Below are 12676 nucleotides of genomic sequence, written 5' to 3'. Positions count from 1 at the left end.
CACGAATTCAGTCTTAGAGGTAGAGAGAGCGCCGCCATAAAGGATCTTAAGAGTTTCCTCGTGTTCAAGCGAATTGACCGGGATTTGCATGCCGCTCCGGCTCGCTCGTCGCGGGCATTCCGCGCGAAATGTCGCCGCGACTTTTTAAACGGCGCGTAATGAACGCGACAGCCGGGCGACATTGTTCGGTCCGCGTCGAGCTGGACGACGATAAGAAGGACATCTGAATGCATGGAGCACAGGCCGTGGCACTGGCTGGATATGCTCCGTGAGACCGTCACCGAGAGTTTTGCATATTCATCGTGGATCCCTGACGCTCGTCAACACCGTGGCCCCGCGCTTTGGATCTTAAACGCTCAGACACCCGCGCAGGCTAATTATGTCTGTCTGTAATCTCGTCGATGGAGCCCTCCGCGTCGTTCGATGAGCCGGTGCCTCGTGAAAATTTGAATAACCGCTAATTACGTGTCTCGGATGGTTTCGAGACGCCTCGCGTATTACGCGGCCCATTAAATTCGCTTTGAACGCGACGCGGCCGGATCGGTATCGCGTCGCGTCTCGCCGCCATTGCGCGCTGGCACAGAAAATGGCGGCCGCCCTGCGGAGCGTTTCGTTGAGCGAGAATCGGTGTACCGGCTGGGCTGATCGAGCGAGACGCGGCTCGATGGGCCACTTCATCAATCTCCGTGCTCGAACCTTCTCATCGGGATACGTATCAAATTTCGGAGCGTAAATCGACGCGTTCCTGCCGCTCTCGTAGCCGGGGATGGAATGCGATAGATCGCGATGCAGGTTGTTGCGGTGAATGCGTCTTCGATGGTGGCTCGAAGTTTGCTGATCTACTCGAAGGTAATGCGTTGCGTTCGACGGGTGGGGTGAAATGATGCGTGAGCGATGTTGCTTGGATAGGAAGTTTCAGGCATAGAAACGATATTGCCGCGGTAAATTCATAGTGTAACGTTCCCCTCGATCGTTCTCCATTTCACATCTCAGCGGGAGCAACAAGAAAACCTACATCCAAAACTATCACCAGCCATTTCCACGGGTAGTATTTGGTTTCTTAACCATTTCAACCACCACCCTCCACGCGATCGCGTCACGAAGTCTCGTCGAACGAACGATTCACTGGGCCCAGCGTCGATCGACGAATCGACCCCTCGACCCCTGAGAAGAAATCGAGCGGCGGATTTCGCGAGGATCGACCCACCTGGCCCAGGAGACGGCGTAAAATTACACGAGGCGCGGGACAGGCGGTATTTTGCGGCGCAGAATGTCAATTAAACGGCGTGGCCGATTAACCATAACCGAAACCTCGACAAAGGCCAGAGCCGTGCACCGTTTCGCACTCCGGTGGGTTCATCACGCGATAATTTATATGGTAATTCCAGGGACGTAATAAGTCCCCCTTGGCAAACTCTGGCTGCCGCCACACACGAGCCGAGCGTTCTACTACCGCTGGCCCCCGGACGGTTCCATCGGGAGAGGACGGGCTGCCATGTACACATCATTACTAAAAGCGGTCATCGATTCATCGAGCCACGGCCAGCGACGCCCGCTCGTCGTCTCCTCGCTCGATCCTCTGCTCTCTTGTAGGCGCGTACACGCGTCTCTGTGCCGCGATCACGACCTCTGACGTACGTGTACGTACACGCGGTGCATGTAGGTAGGGCGCGAGGGTGCGGCCGCATGCGAGAGGCCATTGTCGAATTTTCCCACCAGCTACGGCTCTACGTGTTGGATTTAATTAACACCATCTCGTTAACTTTCGTTACGGGTCGCCGTGTTCCGATCGGATCGCCGGGCAAAGATGAATTTAAATATAGAGCCCTTTGCCACCGTGATTACCTCTGGCTCTGCAGACTCGTTAGGCTATCGTACGTAGGCTTGCAGTTCATTTTCCGTGGCTCTTCTCCTCTTTTTTTCTCTCCCTCTTGTTTCCTTCCTTTTTTTATCGGCTTCGACGTCGTCGGTGGTGCCTCTGTGGCGCTTCGTTCGACGCATTTTGGGATCGTGGCTTTTGCGGAAGTCTTGCTTGGACAAAGAGATCGTTGCTGATGTACAATTGTAGCGTCGTAGTATTCGTTGGTACGATAGATGGTATGGAGTCGCGAGAATTTTGTTAACACTTGCCACGTACGGTCGGTTATCGTTTAAGTGGAACAGCATGTGGGAGTAAATGAAGATGCGGATACCGATCTCGTTCTTAGATTTATGTTACCCGTTTAATTGCGCGAATCTTGATACGTACGCGGGGCATTTCGTGCAATATTATCGAGCTTCCGCTGCAGCTTGCATATTTTAAATAATTTCAGTGCTCCCGGACAAGGAACTCGGCTGTTCTTCTGTTATTAAAAGCGCGCGTAGGAATTTCATAACGATTTTATTATTTAACATTTTTAAACAAATTCCGAGATTCGATTCCAGCGGACGTTTCGCTGGCGCTGGATGGCCAGTAATTGAAATTCTTCGACGAGACGATTACCAACGGGCACGTGAAATGTATTCGAAAAAGTGAGCGCGCACGGTTACGATGTCGATTCACGCGAATCAGAGGGTGGATATTAAAAGCAACGATAATCGATGAGGATGGATGAGGTTATAACGTAACGGCGGAACGATTTACTCGTAAATTTTGTTTGTACACGGGAAATACACGGGCGTTGTGTCACTTTCAAACGAATCGAGTGCTTCAACTTCGTTACGGATCATCAGAAATTTGTTATAACCGTGCGACAGTTATTGTGACTGAAATAAAAAAAAAAAAAAGAAATAAAGAAAGAAACGAGGAAAAAGGATAAAGCGCGGTATTAATAAGAGAAGCGAAAGGGAATACAAAATTTCCATCGCACTCGCGTGAATATATATAGGATCATTCGCGCGATTGTTAGCAGAGCGTAATTCAGTTTTGACCACGCGAGAACGACAAAGAAGAATGTTGTATGGTTTCATGAATTTTAATTTCCCATGACTCGATTATTTCCCGGAAAATCACTGACACCACCCGTGTTTTTAATTAAACGTCCTGGCATACGCGGTGTTGCACGCTCTCGATTTAATAGGTTATTATTATCATTGTACGTGGGAAATACTTTGTCCGGCAAAGTAATTGAAAAGCGAATTATCCATCGGATTACTTTGACTACTGCTTCTCCCGCGTCTGTTTCGGAATCTTTGATATTTTCCAAGGAAAATCTTTCGCGAAAGAGTTGTTTTCACACAATAAACGCGTGGTGTAACGCAATAATTTGATAAAACGGCACTTCGTTTTGTTCCAATAACAACGCGATGAATTTTTCATAAACGCGCACGGATACGTGGCAAACAAAAACGTTACATAGAAACCTCAATTTTTAATTTTCATTACTGTACACAATTGTTGGAAAAATTGATGAAAAAGTGCCGGTGGACGAAGAAATAGCATCGTAGGATCCATCGTAGCTTCGAGAGCCGTGTTTAAGCCAGGCGAGTCGATGGAACGAAAACAAACCGAGCGGAGAAAAGGGGAAATTACCGCTTAATTGATTACAAGGGAGAATTTCCACATTCGTCTGCTCGCGGGGGTCAAAGCACCGGCCGTTTGAAGGCAAACGGAGCCATTGCTGGATCCTTCGAAAGACTCTCGTTTGAGATCAGGAAAGAGAGGACGTGGTTCTGACTGCAGTGATTGCAAACTCGATTGTCAGCGTCTACTTCTGGCTTTGTGACTATTCTGGCCCACCTGATGAGATTCGCAATTGGCTGCGCAGAAGGATACGTGAATGTTGGAATATTTAAAAAACTTCACGTTACCCGCAAACGGAGGTGGCAAGTTCCACCGCTATTCTTGCTCTCCTCTCTCTTAAGTTTACATTATAACCGCTGCAACTTTTCCAAGTAACGCAACTCGTAATTTCGAATGAATTACCAAAGAATAACTAAAAATTTTTATAATACTGCCACAAGCGTGATGCTGGTTCGCGTGACTCGAAAGTAGCGAATCTATCGTGAAAGAGTGAAACGTTTTCACGCTCGATAATAATGATCAGAATCGTTCGTTCGTTAAAGGAGAAGGTTTGGAGAGTTCATCGGGGTTCGATCGATCGAGCGAACCCAGGGAGCCGCGTCGACATCGATCCGAAGAAAGAGGGCTTTTAATTTCATGGCGCGAACGGTGACGCCGCTATTGAATCGGTTTCTCCTCGCTTTACAGCTACGAGCTTCATGAACATTTTCACCGATGTTTTCTCCAATAAAGGAAAACGATACCTCGACCTCTTATCGGGTCCCCCAATTTGGTCAGTAATCCCGAGGAATGCAATAAATTCTCCGGGACTCTGTCAACCGGTAAATGCCACGGATGCGCGCGCGGTATTCCGTGGTTCGTTATTTATCGTGCAACGTAGCTTACAATTAGTTTCACTCTTGATCCTGATTTCGGTCGAGCGCGCGGCAAAAAATTCTCGCTTCGATGATATTTTATCGACGTCCCATTTCATATTCATACCCTCCCCGCCGGCCATTACGTATGTATCACGCGTATGAAACATTTCAAATCTTTCTAAATAAAACGCGTGTCGCGCGTTTTAATTGGAGGCGGAAAGCAATTATTTCGCGCGACGAGATTGGTTAAATTAAATTCTAGTTAATTAGACGCGATGAAATACGAGGAAGGATACGAGAGATCGATTGTTCGGGAGGCGATGTGGAAATAAAACGCGTGCAAATGTAACGAGGAGCGGTGAACAGTAAAAATGATCCTGAGAAAATGAATATTCGCGTGCGAGCAATTTTAGAAACCTATCGCGTTCGACTAAATCTGTACGTAACTCTCTCTCTCTTTCTCTCTCTCTCTCCCTCTGTACTTTCAAACGCGCTGTTACAGATGCAAAGCCAGACCGAAGGGATCGGTTTCCAAACAGACGATCGGTTCGATCACGTCGCAAGGAAGCCCCCGGATACATTATGGGGGGTTCGAACGTCCCAGCTGTTGGTGGTGTATCACGGCTGCGGTAATCTACGAGGCAGTTTCGTCTTCATTTGCCAAATGGTCGGTAAATCCGCGCGTCACCCACCGCTATTGTCAAGGGGTGAGGCAGTTCAGCGTCGCGTTACTGCGAAACTTAACTGCGATGTAAACTCACTTCGGCCGCCAGATCAACGTTTCCAACTAACACCGAGCCGCCACGGGCGTTCAGCGATTCGCCCATCCGGATTACGTGCCCGCCGCCCTTGATCTGTTCCTGGTCACTTCCGGCCAAGGCGGATTTGTTTTACGCGAACGCTCGTCGTTCGAGGACGCGGATTCGTGTTTCACTCGAGTTCCTCAGCTTCGCTTGGGAACGGTTTTTGCTGGAAGTTCCAGATCGAACGGGTTGCGTCGTAAATTTCAGTGTTCAAGTTTAGGCTGCATCGCGGATTTATCGATGAAACTTCTTTCGCAATTTTTTACGATCGCTGGTTTTTGGAATTCTTCTCAACTTCAGATAGTCGTTGCAGACACGCGCGAATACATTTGGGAAGCTCGTCTGTTGTGGTATTAATTAATTAGCCAACTTCGGATGGGATTTGTAGAACTATGTATACACGTACGCGTTGATATCGAATCGTATATTATGGTAGCGTATAGAGCGGCTCGTGAGATATGCATGCAGCATGTCTTGGGAATAGAACCGTTTGTATTCGATAATTAAGTACGTAGTTGGGCTACAGAGGTTGAATGTAAACGTCAAGTTTGTTGTCGGGCAATACTCGTCATTATTTGACAGTTACCAACTATCGAAGTTCTACATTATATTGGGCAACAATGGAGACTCAATGGATACTTCAAATGTTTGCATATTAGATTGAATCGAGCACTCAGGAATTATGTAGTTGGGTACACACTGGGAAATTATTATGATCGTCAACATATTTATTCAGAATAATTAGGTGGAACAATCCAAAGTTACGTATATTCGCATATTTTAACGTAGAATGTTTGATATTCTCAACTTCCGTTGAAAAACCTTCGTGCTTCCCTTTGACACTAATTACTGTAAAATGTTTTACAGAAACAGATTTTCTTTTATACGAAAGCAGAGTTATTCGATTGTTAGATGATCGAGTCGTACAACTTCTATCATAATTTGTTCGTATAATACAGGTTCCATCGTTTGCCACAAACGTGAACGATAAGAAGGGGAGAAATTCTAAACGCGCCTTTGTGCGAAAGAATCTATATACTTTTATGAGAAACCGCAGTTTCGTATGCGCGTCCCTGTCCGCGCGGGCATGAAAAACGAGCGAGATCAGTCAGCTGTAAGGAAAACCAGCGGAAAAGTAACTTTCGCCGAACACGTCCGCGCGTTCCTCGTCGCTGGAACGAACTTAAACGTACATTCCACAGTGCTTTACCACTAATTCAACGTAATTACGTTATACACTCTGATACCAGCTTAAAAGATCAAAGTGTCGCGCACCCTACATCGCGACGTTTAAACCCACACGTACCCTTGATGAATTTTTTTCATCAGCAAAGAGCCATCGGGCTCGAGTAATTTAAACTTCAAGAAGCTTCGTGCGCCGGGGACCGGAAGTGCTCGTTACAGGGCGAGAACCAACGGCGACAGTGGCGAGAAAGCGGCTGAAAGCTGGCTCCGCGGGTACGGAATAGGAAAATAAATCGCTCGGACGAAAAAGGAAAGGAAATAAAAAAAAAAAAATGAAGCACTCGGTCAACGGTCGCGAAGAGGAGGCACGAGTAGCCGCGAGCTACGAAAAGGTCTCGAGGAGCCTGTTTCACGATTTACATAAGCCCCCGCCCCCCTCTATTCGCGAAAGGATGAAATGTTTAATTAAAAGATCTCTTTCTTCGATCCCTCTGACGAACTACCAGGGCTGTCGTTAATTCTTGCCGAGGAAAAGAAAATGGAACGAGGGCAAGCTTCGCCAAGGGTTGGACGAGAGAACGCTTGGTGAATGGATTCGGGGATTAATAAATCGAGATGGTGCGCGTGGAGTCTGTTAAACGAATAAAACGGTCGAACTCTCTCGTCTTTATTAACCGCACGGCCACGAAGACTTCGAGGCCCGAAATCAAACGTCGCCGAATTACCCGTCGGACTACAGCGCGACTAATCCGTGGGAGCTATTACCGCCTAGAAAGGAGACCCGTAACGATGCTCGTTCCCCAAGACGCGCAAAAACGACGGACCGGCGACCGCCTCTTCCGGATCGTATATAATTCCAGGCCGTTCCGTGTCCCCGTGCTGAGAAAAAGCACCCTCTCGCTTCTCTAACGACGGTCCGCGGCGCAATTGGCGAAAAGTAGGAAGCGTTGTCCCGCGATATAAAGCCTCGCGATGCTTCCACCGCTCAGTCCTGCCGTTCTCCCCGACGCGAAGAATGCAAAGCGGAACGAGCGTTAAGTAAAGGTCCCATCCGCCGCCATCCGGCGCGACGTTTTACGCCCTGCGCGCCCTGGAGCAAAGCCTCTTACGCGCAAGTAAATTGTAAGTCCCTTATAGCCGACTGGTCAACGGCGTAAGCACTTTCGGCTCGCGTCCCGGGGAAAAACAGCTCGGGCCACGACCTAAGGAGATTAGAGTCGTTATTGCGCCCGCGTGCGGGGGGGACGAAAGCTGCAGACGTTCCGCGGCGGAAAACTCGCGAGGACGCGTCTCGTTCGCCCTCGAGGGTAGCCGCGGAAGACCGCGAAAGTGACGGGGACAAAGGGCGTTCAAAGGAGTCCGCCTGGCAGCTACGCGTTACGCGCGGACAAAGCCGCGAGACGACTGTAATTTACACGGGGCTGCGATTAACAAAATTGTTGGCTCTTCGAAATCGTTCTACGCTTTCCATTTCGCTTTGATTCGACGCTGAACGTGCCTCGCGAGGGATGAACGAGAGGATAGAGGAATTACACGGTTCGCTTTCGTTCAGCTGAATCGAGGGAGCAGAGCGATCATTATATGTCAGATTTTGCTCGAATATATCAATTGATGTGTGATATAATAGAAGATGAATGAATATACTTACAGTGACACGTCAGACTGGTGGTCAGAATCTGTTTATTAGCGTCCGCGTGCTCGGCAGAGCTGAAACCCAAGAGAACAGACTCTTTAGTACTCCGCAAAGCAGCTGCCGATCTCGTTGGTAACGCTCATCCATCGTTACTTCGATCAGATGGATTTAGCGCGTAGAAAAAAAAAAAATGTTCATCGGTTGCTAAAACAGACCATCTCGCGGCATGATTATTTCAGCCAGGCGGAAATAATTAATCGTCGCATAAAATGTATCGGTGGAACTGGGATCCAAAGTTGGCGCACGCACGGGCCCATCCGACGAGCCGGTGTTCGTTAAATATATATTCTCGCTTAATAAATTTACGAACGGTATCGCGGTCCGGATATCCAGCCAGCGTATCTGGCCGCGCTTACCGGCAGCTCTCTGTTGGCGCTCCGGTTAATGAAGAATTAAAGTCGTTTCTATTACGGAACAGGGCTGAAACGATACACCAGGCCGAGAGCCGCGGCTGGAGACCGCGCGGATTCCGAGGATCCGCGGGCGGTGCATGTTTGATGCCGGAAGTGCTTCGAGGCCCGGGCCTACCCATCCTCCCTCGCTGCGGTTTCCGCAACCTCCGTAGGGTCATTAGCCAACCATTCATTATGCAAGTGCGAGGTAGTATTGCGTCAATATGGGGGGGTGATGGTGGAGTGTACGTGGTGGGAGAGGGGGCGAGGCTGGGCGGCAGATTGTTGGCCCAATCGATAACAATACGCCGTGTTTACCGGCCGGATAATCAACAAACGCGGCTTCTGCTAGCTCGCCTACCTTCGAAGACCAAGCAAGTGGGAATCGTGTTTGAACGATCTGTCTCGTTTCGAATGATATTGGCCCGCGGAAGTGTCGCCGCCTGGCCTTCGTGTCCTGGTCCTCCCGCGTCTCCGTGTACTCGTCACCGTCTCCCTCGATGCTGTCTCTGCCTATTTGCGAGGTGCTACCGCGGATTTCAATGCCACTCAGGATGTTTCTCAATGGCGGCTCGCCATTGATCTCGATGGCATCCGGGGGAAGAAAAATGGTGCTCGATCGATGGCTGGGGTGATGCGTGTCTGTGAGAATCGTGGCCAGGTCGAATGATGGCGCGAGAACGACGCGGCTTGTGGACGGGTTGCGATTATCGACGAAGTACAAATTTCGAATAATTTAAATGGACTTCGATCTATGCACCTCTGCGTCCCGTTCTGACTAATCGATCCCTCCTCCAGATACAGATATCCCAGTAAACGTATATCCGACGCTACACCCTTGATATCACCCAGATTTCTCTGTATCACCTGATACCGTCCCACAAACTTTAGTCACGCAACAATAACGTTCGCTAATCCACCCTATAATTCCTGCCACCACTCGTTTCGTTCTTTCCCATCGAAACAAGGGGTTACACAACCTACAAGGGTGTGTTCAAGTGAACACTCGAGGATTCGCTCGGACCGGGTACCATTTTATTCGCATGCACACTGAGAGGCTCGCCCAACCGATCGCACGCTCGCTTGTCAGCGTGGACATCGCTCGTTGAGTCACTCGAGCTGGTTGCAGCCCCGCCTTAATCCTCTGTAACCAGCAGTTTGCTTCCTTATCGAAAGGGAAGACTGACAGCTGACCGAGGTTTCTTCTATCCGATACTCGCGAGTAGGTTCCACCCAGCGTGACAGATTAACGACGTAATAATACGACAGTAGCGGGGATGTTCGGTGGCATGCAGCGTCGCAGAGAGGGTCAACTATTCCAGATGGACCGCGTTAGGTAATCCCGGGTGCCGGGCCACCGGTCAAGCAGCCGGAATTCGATATTCGGCGCGTCGTCGGGCGCGACAGACAGCCCGGAAGTATGAAACACGAAGATGAAAGGAGGAGGGGAAGGAGGCGACCCGGGCGATATTCCGAAACGGGAGGCGACTCGGAAAGAGCAAGGGTTGGAGAAAGGGTGGCGAAAGGGCGGAGAAAACGGTAGAGGCGAGGGTAGACGACGGAGAGGGTGGCCGCGCGTGAGAGAAAGACGGGGACCACCGCTGGACCCTTTGATCTAAGTTTCTGGGAATGCAGGCCGAAGGGACAGCGTGCGTAGCTGCCAAGGAAGTTGCCGTTAATTTGCTTAGTTGAATTAGATTGTGAATTTTGCACCGCAGTGTTTGAGCCATCGTTGGGTGTCTGCCACCTTGGCCACCCTTCGCCGCCCCTCTCGTCGACCTTATAATTACTGTTCTATCTCCAGGGAGAAGTTTGCCAATTCGTTGCCGCGACAGAAATCCGCGCTTTGATCCGCCGTGAAGCGGGCGCGCGTCCTCCGCCGCCCCTCGACAGGCCTGCCGACGAAGACACTCTTCGCGAAGAGCATCCATCCCGCGGCGCGATTATACCGGCGTGATTTCCGTCGCTTTGACCCGGACGCTAAGCGGAACAGATGATCGCGGGGCGAAGACGCTGTACAGCCGGGAATAAAATTAATCTGACATCAATGGGACATGGGTGTACCCGGTTCTCCAGGGTTCAGGGTGGGATAGCACAGACAGCCTTGGATTATTTCGGGTTTAATAGTTGGAAATAAGTACAGAGCTCTCTCTCTCTCTCTCTCTCTCTATTAGAGGGAGGAAAGAATGAGAGGCGTTTGGGTGGCTCGCGATGTTGTCGTTCCGTTTGATGTCGCGTCGGGGGTGGGCTAATGAGATCTCTTTTTACCGTTGATACTCTTGCCAGCCTGTTTAAGTGGAGTCGGTAAAAGGGGGCGAAGTGTGTAAGAGATGGTTCGGAAGAACAGCCTCTTGGAGTGTTACGATAAATGCGATGATAAAAACAGTACTCTCTGTACAGTGGAAATGCATCCCCGTGCTTCAACCGCATTTCGAACCGCGATTCGTTGCAACGCAAATCTCCCGTTCGACTCCCACTTCTCGTCTCAAATGAGATAAAGAAAGACGAGAGAGGGGGGAGGGGGGCGTAAGAACGGAACCAGGAATAAAAAGAGAAAAACGAAAGGAGAGGAAGATCGTCGAACCCGTCGACCCAAATTCGATCATCGTCGAATTCCTGACGGCGCGCGGTCTTCGTGATTCGCGTGCGGATTGCGATACGGGCAGACGCACAGCCCCGACTGCATCGGATGGGCGGAAGAGAGACAGGTGGCCAAGGGGGTTGGGGCTGGTAAACGTGTGTATACGTGTACGCGGTATCGTGCAGGAGGCGCACGCACGGCGTGCAGTCGTCGGATATAATCCCGTGGAAACGGTGTTCCCGTATGCACGAACAGCCGGCGTACACGTGTGTGGTGCACGCGCCGCGGCACCCGTGCGAATCCTATACGGCGGGCTTCAGGCACGAATGGGGGATCAATGTTTTATCGATATTGCAGCAGACGCGGCACTGATACGTCTCGAGTCGGCCGTCGCGCATATATAGCGCGTGCTTTCTGCCGTTTGCCGGTGGATTTATGGATTACCGTTTGTTTATCGTCGCCCAGCGCAGACCTTTTCCGCGAGCTGCCCGCGGGGATGATTTTTCTGCTGAGACGATAGAGAGAGAACGCGGCGGGGGCCGTTTAGCGGGAATTTCCCTGCTGATCGTCGGTCGCGAGGACGCGTCGTCGCGTTCGTCGTTCACCCGAGTCATTCGAAATTACGAATACGGGAAACGATTCGGAATTCTGGACGCGTATCGTTTTAGAAAACGGCATCGACGAACGTAGGCGACGTATATTTCCCCGGAACGCGGGGCTCGAGGTCGCGCACGATGTTTCGAGCGGGATTACCCGCGCGCATTCGAGCGTAATCGTCGAAACGCTTGTCTACCCGCATAAAGTATCGATCAACGCGGGCGCCTGACGCAGGCTTTCCGCCTAGACGTATGCGAGTGTGCTGTCACACAGGGGCGTCCTCGGGAAAACGCGTCTCTCCGCGGAGTGGAGTTAAAAGGCGAGCGCAATTTTATCGCTCGGCCGGCGTATCGAACGCGCGGTTGACGCGTAAGCGGAAAAAAATTCCAGCTTCCAGCGATTAGGACGCGAGGGGGGCGAGGGTGTAAACAAAATAGCGGCGCAGTCTTCCAGGCGCTATGCATGAACGCGCGGCTAGAATCCGCGACGTCGATGTCGTACGACGGACGTAAACGAGAGAGAGAGAGAGGAAGAGGAGACTGACAGAGAGACGGAGGGATAGAGAGGGTAAGACGCGAGGGTTGGGATGAAAGAGGGCGATAGGAGAGGGTGGAGCGAAGGGGGTAGGGAAAGAAAGCAGAGAGGTTGCCGCCGTCAGGAAACTTTTGTTTAAAATTGGAATTCCTTTGCGGCTCGTTGGGACTAGGAATGCAGATAGGGCGGAGGCGACGAAAACCGTGAGAGTGGATGAAAGAGGGAGAAAGAGGGATGGATGGTACGGTAGGAGGGATGGCCAGGCGTGGGTACCAGGAAAAAGGCAACGCACGATATTATTTCATCATAAAGGGAAGCTTCTTACCCGCGAGGGAATACTTTTTGAGAAGAGCCATGGTCGAAATTTGAACGTCGACGGCGTGGAGTCGCGGGGAGGAAGAATTGGAGCGAGAATGCTTTATCTCTTTTGCGATTTTCATGATAATTCTAAACCTTCATAATATTGGAATTGTATGGATGTGTCGTACGATGCCAAACAAGAATTTAAAATTATTTAAACCGTGATACGGTC

The 12676-nt window shown here is 50.3% G+C and overlaps 1 protein-coding gene across 4 annotated transcripts in view; it reads right to left on the bottom strand.

Annotated features, from left to right (window-relative positions):
• The window catches only part of Ten-a (Teneurin-a transmembrane protein), a 568813-nt gene that overhangs the window by 354111 nt on the left and 202026 nt on the right, over positions 1-12676 (bottom strand). For all 4 annotated transcript variants that reach the window (XM_076893038.1, XM_076893039.1, XM_076893040.1 and 1 more), the window contains exon 3: positions 7996-8054. The gene's annotated coding sequence lies outside the window, so the exon portion shown is untranslated. The remainder of the gene's footprint in view (positions 1-7995; positions 8055-12676) is intronic.

The sequence above is a fragment of the Xylocopa sonorina genome, chromosome 3, assembly GCF_050948175.1.
Source record: "Xylocopa sonorina isolate GNS202 chromosome 3, iyXylSono1_principal, whole genome shotgun sequence".
Taxonomy (NCBI): Eukaryota; Metazoa; Arthropoda; class Insecta; order Hymenoptera; family Apidae; genus Xylocopa; species Xylocopa sonorina.
This window is presented reverse-complemented; position numbering and strand designations above follow the sequence as displayed.